Below are 23,144 nucleotides of genomic sequence, written 5' to 3' on the forward strand. Positions count from 1 at the left end.
TTTTTTTTTTTTTTTTTTCTGGAGCTATTTTAAATATTCAGTAATTCAGGGTTCCCATCATGCTGTCTGTAACCACATACTTTTAAATCCAAATATTTGAAGTGGATTTATGAGAGGGAGGGGTTAAGTTTACAGCAGGCTTTCCAAAACTGGGGTACAAAGGTGCTGGTAGAGAGGGGTGAAAATGCAAATGCATTTAATTCTGCTTCCAGTGTGGGGACATACAGATTGTATGGGGGAGGATGAATAAAAGAGCTCACCTGGGAGAGAGACACAGGGCAGAGTCAATTGCAAAGCGCTGACTTACAGAATTTAAAAAGGAAAACATACTTATTTGTAGTCAGCAGTCTAAGTTGCATTGTTTGGCATGAGCTGGCTCCTATTTATGCTCGACTTCACCATGTTTACAGCACTTTCATTAAAGCTATCAGGTTGGGGTGGGGGAGCTGTAAGGGAAAGAGGACATCCCCTTTCTAGCAGTGCCACCTCAGAAATCACTACCCCTGTGTGAAAAAAACCACGCGCTCCTTGCTTACCAAGTGGCTTAAGTTAACGTAAGGGGACTCGCTGCTCTGGCGTTAAATGCCAAGGGAGCAATACCTGAAAGGTCTGAGACTGAAGCACCAGACTACACAATTTTCTATTTACTATAGATGGTGTATTTAGTAACTAATCAACCAACCTAATAATCTAAAATAGTATTTGACCAAAAGGTCAAGTGTTTAATATTAAGGTTGGGAGAGCCATAAAAATCTATAAGGGGAATGCTCCTCGGAGCAGCCAGCCAGATGCAGCTCCTGGCTTTGTCACTGTATCTCAGTTCCTCCGTTCATTCTATAAAAATGTCACAGTCTCTTAAGCTCAAACAATACCATACATTTCCTGCTTCTGTAGGACGCAAGTCTATGGAAAGCTCAGTTTCCAGTGAGCAGACCTAACAACTCAGTCTCTGGAAGATCCCTCTCTTGAAGTCTTCTAGAGCTTTTCAAAAAGTGTCATGGTTTATGGATTAAATAGAAGTTCCCAGGAGGAGGTAGAGGACTGCATTTTATGGAAATCTCATTAGAATGCAATCAAAGAGACTTTTCAAATTAAATAATTGCTTTATAAAACTTAGCAGACTTTATGTTCCAGGTCTGCTAGCCAAATGGATCTCAGCCAGAGGGGTGACAGGGAGTGAACCAAACCAACGCTGGGATAAATAGCCCCCACTTCCACACTGGTTGTGAACTTGGCTAATAAATGCAGGAGCTAGAAATAGCCAGAGTATGCTGTTGATCTCTAGAGCAACCTGGGCAGCTTCCTCTAGCTTCAGAACCTCATTTCCCCAGTATGACATAGAAACAAAACACAGAAACAGTGACTGAGACTAAATGCTGTACTTGGATCCAGATTTCAGGGCACACATATCTGATTTTATTGTTACTACTGTCCTCCCTCAGCTCCTGTCTCTCTGATGTTGTTCCCAAATTCTGTTCTTCGTGACAGTTAATTTATTTTTTCTGTCACTTTCGTATTTGCTTACGGTGGCCATGGCTACTCTACATCTGTCCGTGGGATCCTACCTCAGGTGTAGTGTTGGAACTAACATGTCTCCTTGCTGCACCTTCCAGCTGAGGGAATTGCAAGAAGTACTGTCACGGCCAGCAGAACACACAGATGATCCACCCTGTAACTCAGACTGCTGTAGCATTTTTTGTAAACTCACATGGCTAATAGCAGGTTGATCGTTTTATTGGACTGGCAAATACATACTAGAGGAACAGGGTATTTGGAATTAAAAATGAGACACACCTTTTAATTCTCATGAAAGCATTATCATGGGAAGCCTTCTTACATCAACAGAGTGAGAACAAGTTAAATATTTTGTTTCAAAGGGATTATCCCTACCCAGCAGGGAACAGCTGGCATGAAGCGTTGATCCACCTCCCACTGCAAGCATGAGCCAAACTCCTGTTGATTTCATTGGTACAGAATCAAGCCCTTATTAAGTCCATGACCAGCTTTGCACAACTTCTGTCCCTGTCTGCTTCCCTTACCCATAGACCTGACCCTCTCCCACCCTGGAAAACCCAAGCTGAAGAGGGCAGCAATGAAACTGAAAATATTCTAAGAGGTAAATGAGTAAACCAGTACGATTTTTTTTTCTAAATATATTTAATTGTAGAGTATATCTGAAGTATCCCACTGGCTTTGGTCCTTCTGTCTGTATAGCTGAATGACAAGGAGCAAAATGCATCTGATGTGTCTGGGATCTCGACTTCTTGACTCACTGAAAGGAGATAGTTTTTTTGTGTGTTTTTTTTTTTTTTTTTTTTTTGGATTACCATGGTTCTTCTCCAGGTTCTGTCCCATTGTCCCATTTCTGTGGTGAGCTGCTTGAAAAGGACTATTTTCTCACAGTATTTGTAAGTTTTGTGTATAGTTACATTGCACTATATTTAGTAACAGAATGCAAGTTACTGTGTTACTCAAAAGGCCTCACTCTGACATCTACGTGGGGCCACCAGCTTCTTACTGTCTTTCCAGAGCATTCACATCAAGAGGAGAACATACATTTATGTAGAACTGTTTAGAGAACATACATTACTTAGAAAAAATCTAGGCGTGAGTTAGGATCCTAATCTCTGATGTTGACAGGCTTCCTGTCCATCAACATCCAGTCCCTTCACTGTTATACTGTTTGAATGAATTTCTGCTAAATGGCATACCAGGTTGAAACTATCAGTGCCTAGGAATGAGGAAAAAGATGTAATAAGTGATTGGGTTATTAAGAGCCTTATGGTATGTGACAGTGAAAAAAGTGAGGCTGTACCCTCATATGTCATCTAAAAGTTAGTACTATGAACAAGATGTTTTCATATCCTTTCTAATACTTTCAGATAGATCAAAATTTATCATAGCTATCTTCATTTTACTCAGTTAATAATGAATGATCAGTGAAACATTTTGGAATAGGAAAAGCTGGATGATTCATATAACCTCTGCCGTGAAAGGTTTTCAAAGTTTAAAACATACAAAGAAGTAAAAGTAGCTATGTCCCTTGCACAATATATAAAAGCCAAGAAATTATGTAGGAGAGCTAAGAAGTCTGAATTGAATGCCACAATTTGTGAGATGTTCGTACAGGTTTGATTCTTTGATAATCAGATTGAGTTTCATTGTTCAGCATTTGCATGAGTTTTCAAGCAATGAAACTGTCTTCTTGGCTATTTCTTTTCACTGAAAGTCATCCTTTGATGACAGTGGTGTGACTGTGATAGTGGTGTCATTGTGTGGGTGTTGTATAACTGCAGCTTCTAACTCCTGGGGAAGGTGCTGTATAAAAAGCTGTGTTTCTTCTCCTTAAAACTCACAGAAGATCCAAGATGTGAAAAGGAGTCCAAAGTCTTGCTCAACTGTTTATGGCTAACAAGGAATCCAGAAACTTTGCCATAACATTCCTGTTACGCACACCCCTCTGATAAGTCTGCTTGAAGAATAATGATAAGTCTGCTTGAAGAATAAAGGATTAAATTCTCTGGAATAAAAAACGCCCTATTTATTTATTTATTTATTTATTTATTTATTTATTTATTTATTGGTGTCTGTCATGCTTTTACTACCTGTCTCAACAAAGACCTTGGTTACAAAAAGCTGAAATACAGAGATATGTCTTTATCCCTCCAATTTGTATAATTGTTTTTTATCTTTGTAACAGTGCATAGAAAGAGGTATAATGTGGTGCATGGAAGACTTCATAAAGCTTCCACTTTCAAAGCCTGTGAGTGGTGAATTGTGTCCCATTTAAGTAGATTGTTTTACACTAATAATTGTCATTGCTATTTTATCATTTCGTAAAGTGTGTTAGCCTCTTGACTATGAAAAGCTAGACCTGCTGGACCACTGTTTCTGGAGCAGTATTGCAGTTCACATGCTTTTGCACTGCTAGAGCTGCTTCTTTTGAATATTCTTTCTAGCCAAAAATTTGAGGTTATTCTTCTTATGATGAGAAATTGCTCGTCAGAGACATGTACTGCTTTTATGTAGTTCTGTACCTAAAAAAAAAAAAAAAAAAAAAAAAAAAAAAAAAGAACAAATCTCTTTTTCTGACCCCAGGACAAGTCAAACAAACAGAAGTATAGAATATTTTTATCCCACTGCCTATGAGGCTTCCTTTGGCCACAACTCATTTCTTATGCTTGCCCTTGGCCTCTTGTAGGGGGAAGCACTTGTTTGCGTGTCCTGCCTCCATTCTTCATTTCCACAGTGTTTCTATGGATTTTCTTACCACTCAGCTCTTTTGTCCACTCAGTGCAACGTTCAAAAGATACACTTCCCTTGTAGTTCGATTCTCTGATCAGACTGATTGTGTTTGCTGTGTACAATGCCTTGTGACTGCTTTGCTTTGGAGGCCATGTATGTTCACAGAGGAGTAGAGTTGCTCCTTCCCAGCTAGCTCAACAGTGGCAGTGACTACAGTCACCATCTCTGGCAACACTTCATCCAACCAATCCTAAACTGTGTTTTATATAAAAATTATTCTTGTAACTCTCCTTGCATAAAAAAGCAAGCCTGAAGAGAAATAAAACAGAGTGGTTTAGAATTGTATACTAGGAATAATTAAACTTTTATTAAGAGGCTTCTGTCATTTCTCTATTTTTACTCACCGTGAGGAGGACAGCATGTTCTCATCTCTGTAGAGTCACATAAATGAGTTGATTAAAGTGTGTATTGCGGAGCTGATTCTGGGCATTTGGAATTTCCTTGCTGTTTTCTTAAGGTATTTGTATGATAGATGAGGAGGGGAAAAAAAAAGTCTTGTGCTTAGTTCATCTTGTTATGATGTAGATATATTTTCCACACATTTGCAAATAGAGTAAAGAACAAGAGTTCTTTAGCTATTTAAAGTCTTTGAAAGAAGAAAGGCAGTTTAGATTACCAGCAGCCTACAATGTGCGTGGCACAAAAATGTCAGTTTTAATGGCAAAGTTCAGGATAAAACTGTGTCAGCTAATTTAATCATTTACCATGAAATACCAGTTATCTTAATCTTACATGCAGTCCTTAAGTCTGCCGCATATTTTTGTGTAATTGAATCCTGACCCTAAAAGGGAACAAGCAAGGAATTTGCTTTTCAGTGAATAGTTAGGCTCTAAATGTTCCTGTTTATAAATTGAGTTTGCAGCATTGTCAGACATTTTAATACTGAGCAGCTAATATTTCTGATGAGTCTATTTTTTTCTGTTTCATATTTGTTTTCCATGCTGCAGAAATTATATTAGTATTCAGTTTCTATGGAACTTAACTGAGTTCTGTGGAAAAAGTGCAAATATTGTTCCCAGAACTTAAGGCAAATAAATTAGTATCTAACCCAGATGACACATTTTATTCATGTGGTTTGCTTTCCATCTAGATACCTGATGTATTACTTCAGCACCAAATTCAACAAGGCCAAGATGTCTTAATTTTCCTTCAGAGCAAGAACTGTAGGAGCAGTGTGATGAAAGTATTGGTCTTCTGCGGCCAGCCGGCGAGAACCCATCAACAGCTGTGATGAGCAGAGCAGACATGGGGAGACAGGAGGCAGCTGAAGCCAAAGAGGACCCACGCCTGAAGCTCTGTGTGTGTGATTGGAGCAGAGAGAGGCCAGGACCCAAGGAAATCCCAGCAGCAAGGGAAAAAAACAGATTGACTCTCAGTGACTCATTTAGCTCCTGGATTGGACAGATCTCTCCCCTGCTGGCAATTTGGCTGAGCATCAATGGACAGATACCAGGATGAATAGCTTAAAATAATTAGGGGTTGGGAATCTGCAAAACTGCTAGCCATCCAATTCTTTACTGTGCAATGTGAGGCACAAAAAAGAAATTACATTTAGGTTATTAAATATTAAGTCAGTGGATTTACCTCCATTTGGTCCAGAACAGGAAACTGGATACAATTCAACGTTTATTTCATTGTGTCGATGGCCTGTTTATCACTGAGCGGGTGAGTGCTTTTTGGCAGGTCAAGCTCTTTGACACATGGGGCAAATGTGTGCTTAATTTCTCCCAAACAGAAGAATTAATATAATAATAATTAACACGGATGAGAACAGAATTAAAATTGAGTACATCCAGGCATCTTACTTTCTGTGTGTTCTGGGGCCAGATTTTTTTACCACTGAAGGCACTGAGGATTTTGCCATTGGTGCTGATGGGAACTGAACGGTGCTGAATGTAGAGAGACTGGATTCCCTGTACTTCCATTTAATGCTCAAAAACAGAAGCAACAGGCTCATTTAGTATCAGTAAAGGTCAGTTAAAATTATAGAGACATCCTTTGGAGCAAATCCTCTGCCTTATATTTGCATATTTATGAACTAGAGATTACGACAGGCTATTCCATTTATTAGAGCAGCGTCGCTATAGTTAATAGTCTGTCAGTATTTCCATTATAAACCCCGTTTTTCAGTGTTTTAATATCTCAGCCATTTAAAATCACATCAGGAAGCAAGTTGGCCTTGTGTTGTCAGGCCAGGTGCAATTTTTTGTTTTGGATTATTTTCAGTAATGAAATACTGTTCATAATATATGCAAATGTGCTCCAGCATTTCTCAGCAGGGAGGGGGGGCGGTAGCAAAGCACAGAAATTCGTTGTGGCTGGGGGGCAGATAGCAAAGTGCGTAAGTTCATTGTGGCTTTTTTCTTTAGGAATGAAGGGCAAGAGTAATTTGACCAATGATGGCAACTGGGACTACATGATATAAGAATGGTATTTCAGCATTTGCTCTCTGAAGAAACACTCTCAGTGTGAAATGAAGTTGCTGCACATTTACCAGTGGTGACCAAGGTATACAGCTGAGGATGACTGCCCAGCCCCTCAAGAACTTCTTGTCTGGCAGAGGATGAAGCACAGCAGGTAAGAAAGCAGAGGACATAAAAGAGCCTCTTGAAGTAACAGAAGACCCAATTGCAAATTCAAAAAGCTGACTTCCTTTGTGTTGTCCCATGCACAGAAGTGCAGTGACCTTTCTGTTGATATTCGGGTAGAGAAGTGGGGTTGCTGAGGCTTTGGGGAAAGGGCAGCTGTGAGGCCGCTTTGCATCCTCTGAGCTGAGCGGTATTGTTTACCTCGGTAGTCCCACACCCTGCTCCTTCCAAACAGATCCAATTTGCTTTCATACAGGTGCTGGTTGGCTAAAAAGTAACCAGCCACGTAGCAGGGGCAAATGTTTAGACTGCAATGCCAATTTTTAACCTACCAGGGCAGAAAGAAGTTGCTCTTCAGAAAAGAAGCTGGTCTTGCACTTATAACCTTTTGCTGCATGAAAAGACAAATGGTCCAATAACGATGCCCTGGGCATTGATTTGTCCCCAAGGCCTTGAAATGCCACATGCAGCCACAGTAATTAAAAAGTTGAAATTCAAATTCATGAAGATTGGCAGGAAAATAAAGTTATTTGCAAAACGCTTGTTACTTTTTGCTTTTGCTCAGGAAACAGATAGTTGGAAGAAAGGAACACAGTCCATCTTTCCCATCTTTTCTGTCATAAAGCTCTATGTGCTCAACTGGGGACTCCACAGAAGCTAACAGGGGCAGGCCAGAAACACCATGGAAACATGGTATGCGATCCACTTGGTGCATAGCAGCTAATAAAAAAATGCCCTGGGCAAGAGCAGGGATGGGCGTCTGTGCCTTCTGTGAATTTTGACTGGGTTAAGAAACACCAAGTTTAGAATTTACATTGCATAAACAATGTTTTAAGTACATATTTTAAGACATGGTTAAAAAAAAAAAAAAAAAAAGTCTGTGATCTTCAAGCCCCCAAATCCAAATGGTGAGCCAGACATTGCAACCAGGAGCTCAGATCAAGACACTCCACCCACACTTGTAGAAAATCTGTTCCACATCAAAATGGCTCAGGTTCATCAGTAGTGCTTACTTGAAACAATAGTATTTGGGATATTTTTGCAGGTAATTGCTAACGTAAATTGCATTTTCCAAATTCCTTCCAGAATTGCCATTGTAAAGAACAATCTGCCTTTCCCAGGCATGTCACAGTACTTTTTCAGCCAAAAATTATCTCTGGTCATGATAAGTGATCATAACTCAGAAGTAGGCAGGCTACAGAAATTCTACTCTGTTGAATGCAAAATAACTTTAGCAGTTTTATAAAACAGGTGGGTTACCCAAAGTAACAGTGGGAGAGGGAGGGCCTGCCAAACGTGTTTAAAATGTATGAAATATGAATTATTATGTACCGTCTGCTGGAAGATAAGTCCACGCTCAGTAAGCTATCTGAACAGCATTGTTCACTACATGTATTTGTTATGTTTTGGTTTTAATTTGCAGCAACATAAAATCTTGCATAACCAATTTGAATGCATCTTTGAATATTAAAAATACTAATTATTATGTAATTAGTCAACAGGATGTGTGTAATTGTGTAATACCAACATTCCTGGGTGTGGTAAGTACATAGGTAGAATGCCAACACTCATCTAGACGTAGTATTGTAAAATTACACAACAACATACACCCTGGGTGGGTACTGTAATTGTATTTTACATTTAAACAATGGCTACATTAAGAAAAGAGAACTTATTCTTTTTAAAAATATCTTCCCACAGGCATGGATCATAGTAGATGATGGTGATAATACTGCCAAAATAGAGTGTCTTCCATCTCCCAAGGGACCCTGGCTTCTTCATAAACATGTAAATAGGAGACAGAAACTAGGCATGGAGAGTCTTTCATCCACTTGTGGCAGGAAGCCACCCCAAAACAGACATCTGACAACTGCTGAATCATGAACCGGAGTAACTGCAGAAAATGGATAGGAATAACTTTGTATCTCATGAAGAATCGTGTGAGATTAACCAGAAATCTGAGTAGAATTTTTATATTTCTATGACTTAACAGGCATCAGAACTGTCCTTAAACCACAGTGGAAACAGAACCATATATTGAATCAGATTTTCCTTTGAACTTACCCAGGAAGATCTATGTTACCCAGGAAGATCTAGGTTACAGTCATCAAATGTCCTGACCATTTTAATTGACTATGATCTGTGCTAAGACTTATTGCCAATATGGTACAAAAGTCTTCTGCGCTCATGGACACCCCCCACCAGTCATCACTCATTCTTTTTATGGTAGATCTGCAGTCATTGACAGGCATGCATTTCACTGGAGCCAAAAAATACAGACAGAAAAGGTGGAGTGTTCTTTTACGTAGCTCACCAGTATTTTTTCTCTTTTGATACAGATACAAGGTGAAAAATCCAGGAAAAGAATGGAAAGGTGAAAATCCCAACAGGTAAAAAACAAAACAAAACAAAACAAAACAAAAAACACTAAGCTCTTAATCATTATAAATGTAAAATGTGGGAGCCTTACGCTTTTTTTGTTTGTTTGTTTTTTTCATGTGTCTGGGTGGAGAAGGGTGAGGTGCCCTGTAAGGATGATTTTATCTTGTACTTTTGAGTCTGAAGATCTTCGATGTGGTTTGGCAAGTTCATAAAAATATTTGTGATAAAGTTGAACTGCTGTCTGGAAATGTTACACACAGAGATGTAAGAAAGCTTAAGGAGAAAACTGCAGAAGAATTGGCGCTGTACATGAATGAGGTTAAAAATTGCTGACAATTAGCTACTAGATGACTCCTGCTAAATAAATCATCAAAGACCTGACTGCTGCTTCCAGGTTTCTACAACGGTATTGGCTCATTGGAGAAGCTAAAAATTGCTTAAGATGTTGATTTGGCCAAAGTTTTAGGAATTCACTATGCGTGTTTGAATTCACTAACCAACCAACAAGGCCAATGTACACTCTCTTGCCAGGGCTGTAAAGCAGGGCCTTCATGCTTCTAGGGAAGACACTGTATTTACTGTTCAGGATCAAGGGCCCCATGATATGGAAAATGAGTTTCTTTGTGTTAAATGAGAGCAAAATGGGAAAGAAAAACAACCTCAGCTTGTCATGGAATCTCACATCTTATTTCAGCACTCAATAAAGCACTTTGCCTGTCCAACTTAATAGAGAAGCACATTTTCTTTTCCTGTATTCATCCACAGATCAGGTCTAGCTCTGATCTCATTTAGAGCTTAATCCAAGACCCAAAGTGAAGGGAAAATATACCCATTGATTCCAATTGGCATCTGGTCAGTCTTGTACTGTGGTTTTACTTAAATGTATATACACTGCTGAGCTTCTCCCAAGAAAAAGAGATGTAAATGATAAGAGGTGGGAGTCTGTATACTCAACTTTCCACCCTCCTGTTACTTCGTGCTGATAGGACCAATGCTTTGGCTTGGCAAAAACTTCTTAATCTGTCTGGCCTTTCTACAGAGTTGACTGTTTTTGTTGTTTTTTTTTTTTTAAAAAAAAAAAGTGCGCACCTTGACCTTCTTTATTGCTACATCTGAGCAGCTCACCATAGTTGTACTCTCTTTACTGCTTGAAATTTAAGTGTGTCCCTGGCCTATTGTGATAATCCTCTGAATATCATTGCGGTGAAGGTTTTATTCTTCCCAAAGGCTCTCCAGAGGTTCCATGAAGGCAAGTAGGGTTTGCTTTGGATGAAAAGTACATTGTGTGTGTCACTATAATAAATGCAAATATGCAGAGTGATGGTTGAATTTAACAGGAAATTGAAATGTTTGACTTGTCACAAGGCCAGTTTATACTATGTGAATTCCTGGCATTGCTCGTAGTAGGTGAACCTCACGCCATGTTGAGGGCCAGCCTAGGGCCTAGTTATCACTTACATGCAATTTAAACTGTCTTCAGAACAAGACTGAAGTGGTGCATAAGCCTCACATTGTCTTTCTGTGCAGGAGTGGGGAAAAAAAAAAAAAAAAAAAAAAAAAAAAAAAAAAAAAAGACCCTGATTTGGAAAACACCAGGGAAAAACACTGAAGTTTTACACATCAAAAAGGCTAATTAGAAATGCTTTTCTTTTATAACATATAAGCCAAGCATATTGACATTAATTACATGAAATACTCAGGGTTTGGAATTATCTGTTGAAGACCACAAATGTATACCAAATCTTATGCAAACAAGAGTGTGTGCAACTATTCTTTAGGTAACACATTTATTCATAAAAATAAGCTATGTTTCTTTTTAGTGGGTAGACTATCACAAAAGTCTTTCTCTCTCATGCTCTTACTTGACAGGGTGAGATGGCTGTATCTGTTCAGTGTGGCCTAGCATGCATTCCAGGAGCTTGAAGCACATTCTTTCCTTACGTGAGTTCGTAGTACTCTGTCAGCTTTCCTGGCGTTACATCACTGTGACAAGGTGCAGAGTTTGTTCTCCTTTGTTTGTTTGTTCTCCTGGTAAATTTCCCTTAGTTTCAAAAAGGCTAGTGGAATACATAACTGCATTTATAATTAATTATTATAATAAAAAAAAGCATCCTCAAGCTTAGTAGTGACAGAGGTACTTAAAGAAAATCCTGTGAATGTGATTTGCTGTGGTGCCCATTAGTGCTGGTAGAGGCTTTTAATAATATTGGTCAGAAAACGTTACCTATAATTTCTTTGACCCTGGCTGACTGCAGAGAGTCAACCTCTTACTTTTCATAGCTTTAGATCAAGATGGAAGAGTTCTTCTGTGTAAGGGCCATGACAGGAAGACTCAGCAGGCTGAATTTCTCCACTCCAAGTGCTCCTCCAGCCCTGCCCCACTCCCTGCTCCTACCATCTTAGGCTCTGCTTCTATACAGATAATAGACACTTCACTTTCCAGATGAAATTCACCCACTGAATCTGCCTCTTGTTTATTTTAAGGATACCTCTTAAGTTTGATGAGATGTCTGGCTTGCACAGGAGCTGTTCCGTGGTCATTGTAGATTGTCGCCTGGCAGGGCTGGCTTGGAGCTTGGAAGCTTTGGGCCCAGTCTTGGAGCCTGTTCCATACTCATCAGCCATCCTACCAATGCCAGGGCATAGCATATTTCCTCCTATAAACAACAATCTGCAAGGCCAAATTTTGGTAGTAAATAGTTAATCTCTCTCATCACCAGTAGAGATCATTGTTGTTGCTGGTGCTGGTTCAGGTTCCTCAAGTATTCCCAATTTACCTAACAATCTTCTAGATGTTTCACAGGTGTTTCCAGGACTACTGTGTCTGCACAAGTTCTGGAAAGTTTGGAGTAAAGTGCCTGCTTTCTCTACTCAGGTTCAAGCCCATTAAAAGGATTTGAGGAAATCCATTCAGTGCTGTGCACAATGAAGAAGAAATGGGAACCATTCTGATGAGTTGCAGGTATCATTTCAGACCTCTAAAAACTAGAGGAAAAATATATTTGTATTCTAAAAAGATAACAGCAACCTCCACATACTCTCAAGGATTGTCAGCAGTTGGCCTGTAGTCTAGCTTGAAGATTTTGGTAACCCTAGCAGCTACCAGCAGGTCCAGACAAGCTTAAACTAGAGATTGCCTAAACCACAGATTGCTGGGAGGGTGCATACCACCTGTAAAACAGCAGCCGTTGACCTGTTCTTATATTTCCACTTCTGAACATCCACTGCTGGTAATTGCCAGACACAAAATGTGGGAATAGTTGGATCTTTGTTCAACCTAACATGCTTGGTCTTTTTGTTTGTTTACATAATTTTTAGTAAGGGTAGAAATGAGACACCTTCTATCCTAACTGCACAGAGCCATATGGAAAAGCAGCAGTTTTTATTGACCCTGGTCACCCAAGGGCACCCTGTTACAAAGAGGCACCCCTGAGACATGGATCCACCAAGCTTGCCAATATAGTAGAAGCAGCACCTATAGCAGATGGCAGCTTGGAGTTGCATAGGTTTTAGAGGTGTCTAAATGCAGAAGAGGGTTGTAGGGGTGGGAGAAACAGGAGAGCATCAGTTGGTTGTGAAGTTGGAGTGAAAGCCTTTATATGTATTTTCAGCTGTTAGAGATGCAGGTGGTTCTGTTAGTAACTTTTCCTTCATACAGAGAAGCCTTTTAAACACCCATTTGCATCTGCCTTGGATGAATATATATATATACACACATATATTTATATAAATCTTTCACCTTCACTGTGTGCAGTCAGTGAAGGAAAAGGGTCTCTTAAATCTGTGAAATTAAATTTGACTCAACAATAATTTAGGGTGATAATAAAGGTGAAAGTTCAGTATCTTTCTGACCTAATGTGATACCCATACAAAATGTATTGACCTGCTGTCTTACTTTTAGTTCTTGCTTGAAACCTGAAATTTGGTTTCAAATAAAAATCGATTCCTACCAGGTTCATATAATACAAGTACTTTATTGAATTCTCACTGAAACAGTGTTGCTCAGGGACTAGGGGCCAAATCCTGGCCTTGTGGCATAGGGCCAGGAGCATTTTGTAGGATGTGACAGTTTCCAGAACACAGGCCACTCTGACTTTAAGGGAAGGTGAGGGAGGTGGGCATCTACCCCAGAGAGATGTTACAAGCAGGAAAAAAAAAAAAAAAAAAAAAAAAAAAAAAAAAAAAAAAAAGTCAGGAATGGAAACTGTGTCTTCCGTTCTAGTACTAATGGTTTTCTGCTGAAATTTTCAAAATCTGTTGCTGGGATGAGCAGCAAATTTTTCAGCCTGGCAGGGCAGTGAGGGTGCTGAGCATCTCTAAGGGACTGGGTGGAGTAGGGGGCAGATTTTTGCCAGATAATTAACAGACTGTTGCAAAAAAAGCCCCTGTGAGTGAAACAAATGTGACTTCAACCTTTCAGGCTCTGGAGCAGATAAGTTTGAGGAAAGGTCACTGGAGTGAAGCAAACTCAGGAGAGGGACCTGCAGTCACGTGGCAGCAGGAGCTCCCCATGGCACATCTTCCCCAGCATGGGCCCATCTGCTGACTTAGCTCTGTGGAGATCTCCCCCCAGCACCCTTCTCCAGCACAAAGGCAGCACTTCAGTGGTTTCTGCAGCCTGCAGTAGCCTCCAAAATACCTGCAGCAAAGAGGTATTGCGGATTTGTCGGGGAGGCTGGAAGCTGATTTATTTGAGCTCTTCTTTGAGTGTTGAATGCATTGCTCCTCTAGCTCCCTTTAGAGACCATGTCACCCAATGTCCAGGGTGGGCACCTTGGTATTAGAAGGAAATGAGCCTTTTGCTCATCATTGTCATATAAATCAGGGCCCAAATCTGAGCCCTTTAAAATGTGAGAAAATGTGAGATTTGATTATCCATATGGATCATTCTGGATTTATTCCAGATTGCTTCATTAATAGCAATCAAAGACATCACTTTAATGGATTTTTTATCCTCAAAATTATGATCATGAGGAATTTGTTCTGGCTATTGATTTTGAAAAGGCTTTTGATTCTCTTCAATAGCCTTAACTTATTTCAGATTTAGGTAACAGTAGGATTTGGTCTTAAATATGTTAGATAGGTCAATCTCCTTTATTCAAATCCACAGTTACGTTAAAAATAATGACCATAGTTTGAAGATTATTTATATACTTCAGATTATACTGGAGAGTCCTTTTTCTCTGATACTTTTGCTGTTACAGGGGACCCTTAGCTTTGGGATATTTTTTTTTAAGGGAAAAGTCAGTGATGTTTTCCATTCTCGCCTTAGATGGAGAATATATTATTTTTCTAATGAACATTTTAGATATTATGCTAGAAGACACTGGATGTTCATGTTTCTTTTTGTTAATTGGGGTAAAACTCTTAAAGCCATTAGGCGATTTAAACGTAGCTCTATTTGAGCAATATCCTTTATTGGATCCCCCATTATCCTTTAAACATCTTGGTGTGCAAGGGGCTAAAATTAGAAAGAATTTGTTTGCTTTAAATTGCCAGCCTCTGCTTGATAAAACTATTAGCTATTTAGCTAATTGGACTGCTCTTCCATTATCATTAATTGGCAGAATTGATACAATTAAAATGGGGGCTTTATCTAAAGTGTTTATGTTTTTTGTTTTTTGTTTTTTGTTTTTTGTTTTTTTTTTTCTGAGGTATTCCCATCAAGTTCTCTAACGTGTTCGGGGAGCCTTACATTATACAATTAGTTTAGTTTTCAGGGTTAGAGGTAAATTTAAGATTAATTCTGAAATTCTGCAGCTTCTTCTAGAGTCAGCTGGACTGGCTCCTGCTAATTTTATTGTTGTTTTTGGCTGCCTTGGTACAACATGTTGTTTCATGATTTAGACAATTCCCAGCATTATGCGGCTGTGGCATGCGTGGGGCAGTGCAGCCGCAGGCTGAGCACAGCCAGGCCCTGGGAGCACCCCCTTGCTTCGCAGAAGGTCAGGACAAGGCTTGCTCCCAGGGCTGCATCCTGCGAGGTGCTAAACATCCATTATTCCCTGACCCACCGAAGCACTTTAACACAGCCATAACTTTTAAGCACACGTACAGGCCCAGTGACGCCAATTAGCTTACTCATCCAGTGAAGTTAAACAAAGGCCGTGCTTGGCTGGGGCCATAGTAATCATCACCTTGTTGGTTTGAGACTCCCACATGAACTCATTGCAAAACAGCACGTGTTGTTCCGCTTCCACCTTGGTCACACTCTAGCTGATGCCCCTCCAGATCAGCCTGGGGGCACTGGGTTTGGAGGAGAGGCACTGCCAGTGCCTCCTTCCCTTGTGGTCAAGCCTGCACCCTCTGTGCCCACCCCTGGTGAACACGCCATCTTTTCTAGATTGCTGGTACAAATCATGCTCCCCCCTCGTAACATTATGATTCATGTCAGCCATTAGCCTCAAATAAAGGAACAGGCCACAAGAAAACTAAAACCAAATCGTGCTTCTACCAGAGGGAAGTCTCCTTGAGAAGCAGGGCCTCTATTGCCAGAATTAGTCATCTGGGTCTGCCTTTTGCACCAGAGGCTAAGAAAAACAGAGAGTGATTAATTGGGCAGGATCAAGAGGGTGTTGCCCCTCCTATACATCTGGCTGGTGTGGGCGGTTGCTTATTCACACCATGGGGGCAGTGGCTACATCACTGATTATCACCACCTCTGCTTCATCTGCGTCACAATTTTAGTTAGTCCTGGGGTAGCCACATGAGTTCTTCACCACTCAAACATGCCCTTACACTGAGACTTGCTAGGAAGCTGTGTAGAGCTGCCTTTATCACTATCAAAATGAGCCATTTAAAGCTGCTTAAATAATTTGTATCTAAAATACACAATTGTTGTACTCAAAATGAAAAAAAAAAAAGTTTTATCTGTAAGATATGTGCAAATACAGTTGTATGTAATTTTATCTAAGATAAATCAGGCCCGTTCTTGTAGGCATGACCCAATATGTATGTAACAGATAGGAATTCTGTAGCAACCTTAATGCAATACTGCCCTGTTTCATTCGAGTCACTGTGGTCATTAGAATATACCAGTCATTTCATGAAATACATCATGTTTCATGGGTTAATCCTGACTTAGTTGTGATGCTTTGCTTTTGGGTATTATCTGAATTATTCTGCCCATACTTTCTCCATTCATTTTGTCTATGACAAATATCATTCTACACGGATTTCACTCATACACTTATTTGTTATTAAATTCTGCATCTCTTTAAGGAGATAGACCCGTCTAGTCCAGTGCTCCATGGCACAAAGAATGAGGCACTGTTTACTTTTGTATAAAAAGACATGAATGTGGAGCGCACAGTTTATAAGACAGTAATGAATTACTTGGATTTTTGACCTTAAATCAGAGTCAATCCAGCTAAGCTCAGTGGCTGATGGAATTGAAATGTAATGGATAATAGCCCAAGAGATGACCATACGGTACTTTGTAGATAATCGAATCTCACAGGCACGACTTGTCCCATATTGACCACCTCAGCCAAGCACCTTGGCGATGGGTGGCAGCAGGTGCAGAACCTCACTGCAGTCACGTGGCTCTCTTCTTGCTGCCCCGGGGACAGAGCGTAGCATGGGCTGAGGCTGAACTGCTGCTCCAGGTCATGGGACGCTCCTTTTAGGGAGAAAGAGAGCACCTGAGTCTCTAGGGCTACAACCTGGGCTCTCAGTATCTTTTCACAAAAGTCACCTTGGGCTGAAGGGCTGGGGCTGCTGCGACTCCATCAGGGTGAACGTCTCCTACCAGCACCATCAGAAGCCCCACATGCTCAGACTGCCCTGTGGTTCAGTGAAAGAGGAGGGGGAGCAGAAACAAAACCCCCTGAGAGTAAGAAACAGACAACTATGCCCCGACCCTGTGCTGATTTTATTTCTAGCTTAATTCAGTAAATAAGTAGCATTGCACTGGTGTAAAACTCAGGTGAAGGAGGTAAGAATCAAGCCCCATGGGAACAGTCAGGAGCTGCGAAGTAGGAGCCAATCCTCCATGTGCAACATTTAAGGTGTGTTAGGACCAAACACACCCTAGTGCAAGTAGTGCTTATTATTTGCTTCAATCAGCTGTGAATTTGCTTTATGATCACCAGGACAAGAAAAGTCCAGGAAAAGGGGCATTCCTGGGCTGAAACGTTACTAGGGCTTACCAATGCCTTTTCCTCAGTTTGAAAGTAGAGTTATAACTCTGTATGTCATTAACTAAGACAATAATAAATTAATACAATAGCCCAGTAATAGTGCTGTAATGCTTTCATGTATGAATTAGAATGTGAATACTGAGCTTTTCATTTCATGGTTGAAAAATACATGAGTTGACCCAAATATTAATTTCTGCATTTCAATCATTTACATATCATGGGTCAATAATCATTTCTTGCACAAATGACTTTTCAAATGAGAAGCAGTATATTGTAATGGTCTATTGTATTTACAAACATATCATTGTTTTCCCAACTTAGCACTTAGTATTTAACATATACTGGACAAAGATATTGTTTGCCAAATACAATACAAAAATGGCTCATGTAAAATGCAGAGACTATTTTCTTTTACTATTATCCATAATTTATTATGTTCATAAACCGTGGAGTAGCATACCCTTGCCCCTGGCAGGCCCAGGCCCCCACTGTGGATGGGACATGGTTTGCCTCCGATGGTTCACGAGGCCTGACACCTCTCCCTGCTCTCCATTGACCTTAAAAACCTCACCCCTTTGAGGAGTCCTCTGAAGATGCAGCACTGTCAGAAGGTCTAATGGTGGTTTTCTGAGGTTTAATACATCCTAAGGCTTTTTTACAGCATGCAATGACATAAAAAAGAAAAAAAAAAAGAAAAAAAAAAAAAGCCTAGGGTGTCTTTTTTCAATTACTTTACAAAACTGGAATAGTATAAATAACCTTGCTTCTTACTTATTGGTATTGAACTTAGTCCATCATTTTGGGCTGTTCATTGTTTCCTCGTATTCCACCCCTCTATAAGCCACCATATCCCAACAGAAACCTTGTGTTTTGGATTAGTGTTCAAGTTCTGAATTAATCAGGGACTAGTGCAGCATATATACACTGCCCAGCAAGATGAATTTACACATCTGCCTTTTCCCCTAATTATTATTCCAGAGGTTGAATGTCAACAGCATATGGGTATGTCCTCATAGAGGCATGCAAACACACATACAGGCGCACACACTGTACATTAATCTCTCTTGGCTTATCTGTTGCTGTCTTTAATTTGTATACTTCAAAATTGAGTGGTGAGGTCATTTATTAGACTGTTTCTGTGAGTTTTATGTAGTGATAAGAAAGCAGTAACATGCAATTTGTTTTTATAGAACTCACTTTTGTAAGTATGATCTAATATTTCCTTTCTTTTACCGAACAGTGAGGAAGAGGAGCTTGCAGAGGTAACTAAGAGTTAACTGGCTACATTTCAGCTGTCACCATTGTCTTACATCTACATAGAGAGTGGGAGAACCAGGGAAATGTAAGTACAGCAGGCCACTGGGAAAAAACGTTTATAAGTAGAAATTTCTCCTCAGAAGCCTCAGAGCAAATCTTTCCAGTTTGTCTTATTTTTCTTCCCCTATTTTTTAAACACAATGTGTGGTGGAAATGATTGTTATTATCCAAAGGACCTTACTTGCTGGCTCGCTGCATCTCTGTTTATGAAATGCCATAACAAAAGTGAGCTCACGCTTGTGTGCTTCCAATGCGTGATGTTCCTGTGTGCCAGATGGGCACTTTCATGACTGTATGAGCGTGGATTATTTCATTTCCTACATCTGGGACTCCAAATGGCTGCACAGAATGCCACAGGAGAGAGGCACAGATCTTCAGCTGGGGAAACCTACCTTCACAAGGGAACCGGCTACATCAGAGGGGATGAGGCAGAGAAGCCCCGAGTGATATCTGAAAGTTCACATAAAGCAGGGCCATAAGGGAAACCTTTAGAACCAGGAACAAGACAAAAATAAACAATAACTAATGCTGGATGTCAGCTGCGGGGAGGGGGGAGGGAAACTAAACCATAAGCAGTTTCTTGCCTGGCCACAGAAGATGTGTTTGGAATGCTGTTTTGTATTTCAGCTCAGAAACTCTGCTGTGACCTTCAGATATCGCTGGGTATTACAAGTTCTACAGATAGCCACAGAGAAATATACTAAGGAGAGCTGGCATAGACCATGCCATCTTAGTTAATGTTGACTGCATATTGCTCACAGCCCATTCCAGAACTGTGACTGGGCAGCCTTATAAAAACACTGCCAAATCCTACAGGCATCGTCAGGAAGGCTACAGTTTGTCTTAATGCTATGGCAGGATTTGGGATAATTACTTATTTGTGGGATAGGTGTTTTCCTTTTTTTTTTTTTTTTAAATCCCGTTAAAATGAGAGCAGAACCTCAGTACAGTGAAGATTTGACTTGCTACACTTTTGTAGTATATGTTGCATTTCAGAGCCAGCAAATGGGAGATGGTAAGATGAGATGGAATAGCCTGTCCTGTATATTTGATTGAATTAGCTGTAGCAGAAAAAAAATATAGTTAACCCAATGGCTTCCTTAGGATGAAAGAGAGCAAACCCCCCAAAAAAAGAACAAATGGAAAAAATAATGAACAAAAGAAAGTAAGAGCTTGTGACACAAAGTAAGAAAAATAAACAGCAGTTGACTTAACTATTTTGCATAAGATATTTACAAACCACAGCATATTACTGTTTGCTTTATGCATTTTCACATCCTGCTCAGTTTAAAGCAGTAATTTTCTGCAAGGACAACAGAGGGAAAAAAATGCTTTACACTGCTTATATTAATTACATTTTTTCATTACCCGTCATGTTTTCTACAGGCTTGTGTATTATTACTGTAAAATGTAATGAAACAGAAAAAGAAAAAAAAGAATGGACTTCTGGGAAATTTTCCAATTCTTGAAATGCAATGTTAATTGAGAGCTATTTTTAGGTCATCACAGATAGAGCTGAACCCATTGCCATCAGTGCACACAATGGGGACAGCCCAGGTGCAACACAGACTGGGTGAGGGTATCAGTTTCTACTGATGGAAAAAAGGGGAGAGAAGCAAACTCCCCAGAGGGGAGGCTCTTGGTAGGTTTGGGGCAGCTTCTGTTTCCTGACATAAAGTTCTCAAAGCATGAAATGAATGGGAAGGGTACAGAGCTGGCATGGGTCCAGGACCCGCCGGAACCATGGGTGCTCCAGAAGGAGACCCAGTGGCTCCTGTGACAAGAGGGCAAAGCAAATGAAAGTGAGAAGCTCTCTGCTTTGGTGGCTGACTTCCAGCTCTGGCATGGAGGGCACTCTGAAAGTCAGCATAAAATAAAGTCCCCCAAAATGTATCAGAAACGTGATCCCTTTAATTTATAGATCTCCTAAAAGGCTGCCAGAAATCAATTATTTTAATTTGTATATAGCACAGCCATGGACTGATTCAAGTTCTTTTGAAGTATTTTTAAACAGCCATTGCACAAAGCCATCCTCTTTCCCATATGCAAAAAAATGAATTGAAAACCACAATTTCTCACAGTGGCTTTGATCGCAAGAAAAGACACACAGGCCTCTGCAAGCAAATCTGAGGCCCCCCGCTAAGTCCTTTAACTGGGTACCTTTACTGCTGGTCCCGAGAATCACTGCAGCTCTCCCTGCATTATCTGCCTCCTTTCCCAAAGAGTGCAGGGAAGGTGTTTGAGCCAATAACAGCTTGTGAAGACCGGAGGAAATGCTTACTGCTACTTGCGGGTGGGTGGAGGTTCCCTTTGAAACAGGAGAAGTGGAAAATCTTTGATGTGCACTTACCAAGGCCAAAATGAAAGGGGAGAGAGCATCCCATGTGGGGGAAGCCACTGTTACCGCCACAAAGCTGTTTGTTCTCTGTTTTACACAGCGCTACTGTAAAAGCAAGAGCCTAACGCAAACGTTTCAGCAGCCATCATCACTTGCCAGGTAACATGTTATGGAAAAATTGAGATTAACCCAAACAATTTTCTACCTACTTTGGTCCCATGCATGTAACAATCTCACAAAGCAGTCATGGCCAGATGATGGGATTATCAAGACTGATCTCTGGTTCTTATGTTGGCTTTGGTGCTACTGGAGAGCTGGTAGGTATAGGAGACACCTCTCCACCCATATTGTCCTAGGTCATCAAGGCCTTTTTGGGGTGGATCCTACACAAGGCACTTAAGCACCCAAATTCCTGAGGTGATCTGATCCTTTTCTACCTATAACATGTAGCCTGCATCCTGTCTTTGTTCACTACAAGTTTCTTTGCTTTTCTGTGGGTCTGCTCGCCTGCTCACCAGGCTTTCCCCTTTTCCAATCTCAGCTCAAGAATCCCAAATATACCCAAGGGCCCCATGAAGTAGCAGGCATCAGCGCTCCTCTGGGTCTGGCAGTGTGGCTCATCTTGACCTGTGCAGTAGCATGGGCCTCAGCTATTCGTCATGGATTTGTACTCACTGCCTGCCTATTTTCAAACCTCTGCTGTACCCAGCCATAAGCTATGACTTATCAAAACATACTACCTTAGTGCATTCCAGATGTGTTTCTTCCTCCCACCCCCAGCAGATTTGACACTGGTATAGAACTGTTATGGATTTGACTGGCAAGGTTTAGATGGATTAAAAAAAAAATACACACACAAAGCAAAGCAAAACACAAAACGGAGAGTTAGTTTGCTCTCGAAACATCTCTAGTGCTAAGATAGAAGTGATAAATCATAAATATAAGCCAACATGATTTTCTCTTATCTGACACATTGAATTAAGACTTTTGAGCTCAAACACTTAGAGCAGAATTGACAAACACTTCCTTTTAGGAATGCTGCATCAAAGCTATTAACTTTTATAGTCAGAGACCATTTAGAGCCAAGGAAAGGCATGTGCATTAGCACACTCTGCCACTCACCCAACAAAAGGTGTGCGAGCTGGGATACTCTATTTGCAAATCAAGAAAGAAGTCCTGCTCCTATTGACCGTGCTTGTCCTGCCTCCAGTAGTGGTGCCAGCATGTGGACTTTAGTTTGCCAGGCCAAGGTGGCTCCAGCTTGTTGTAGCCTCACTGTGGCCCTTAGCTCATTATTGGCTTGTCAGCACTATACTTCATCAAGCCTGACAGATAACCCCATACTTTTGTATCTCATCGTGACAGGCTCCTTTTTGTTTTCAGACTTGAGTTATTCCCTTTTGCTAGGAAAATTGATCTGGATCCATAGCTCTCTGATTGAAAGTCACAACATTTTTCTACAAAGGACTCAGCTTTGTTCTTTCATGAGGCTTCAGTTCTCCTCAGCACCCCGAGTTGCTCTCCTTGTAGGTGGTGGCCCAGAAATGGCAGGGCTCCTTTGCAGGCCCAAGCAGGTGAATTTTTTAGTGGAATGACAAAAGGAAATGGTGGAGGGCATGGAAGGAGCAAAAGGACTCATGAGGCCACAAAGTCTGCTCGTGTACGGACAGTTTAACTCAAGCCAGATAGATCCTAGCACAATGCCCCTGTGGCCACAGTTCCGATGTGAGTCAGCCCCTCAGTGCATCAGCTACTGGGGAAAGGGCAATAAACGAGTTATTCCAAGTTAAAGCCACTGCGTAGATCAGGGAGCCAGCATTAAAATGGAAATTCCAACTTGAGATGATGTCCTAAGATACATGTAGCCCCTGATGTCCATTGGAATTTTGTCATAGCTTTCACCTGAAGTAGGATTTCATCTCTAGGAGCTTTCATTTTTCCAGTTGATTAGCTGGCACCTGTCCTCTGCTGAAAGACGGTAGCGGTGCACCTGAAGAATTGCAGTAATAAGCCAGTCGAGGAGGCTTTGCAGGATGGACCCATGGAGACTGCAGTCATTTGACTGGATCAATA

The 23,144-nt window shown here is 40.7% G+C and overlaps 1 protein-coding gene across 2 annotated transcripts in view; it reads left to right on the forward strand.

The window, feature by feature from the left end:
• Nucleotides 1–23,144, forward strand: part of LOC311440453 (uncharacterized protein) — a 509,298-nt gene that overhangs the window by 466,744 nt on the left and 19,410 nt on the right. Inside the window, exons 1-8 of one of the 2 annotated variants that reach the window (XR_014695427.1) lie at nucleotides 2,010–2,116; nucleotides 5,396–5,970; nucleotides 6,675–6,882; nucleotides 9,233–9,283; nucleotides 11,145–11,268; nucleotides 12,151–12,237; nucleotides 13,696–13,927; nucleotides 18,657–18,758. The gene's annotated coding sequence lies outside the window, so the exon portion shown is untranslated. Of the gene's footprint in view, nucleotides 2,117–4,709; nucleotides 4,763–5,395; nucleotides 5,971–6,674; nucleotides 6,883–9,232; nucleotides 9,284–11,144; nucleotides 11,269–12,150; nucleotides 12,238–13,695; nucleotides 13,928–18,656; nucleotides 18,759–23,144 lie in introns of those variants that run through there. The other variant, XR_014695428.1, reaches the window with a different exon arrangement.

Source organism: Aythya ferina (assembly GCF_964211825.1).
Source record: "Aythya ferina genome assembly, chromosome: 8".
NCBI classification, from domain to species: domain Eukaryota; kingdom Metazoa; phylum Chordata; class Aves; order Anseriformes; family Anatidae; genus Aythya; species Aythya ferina.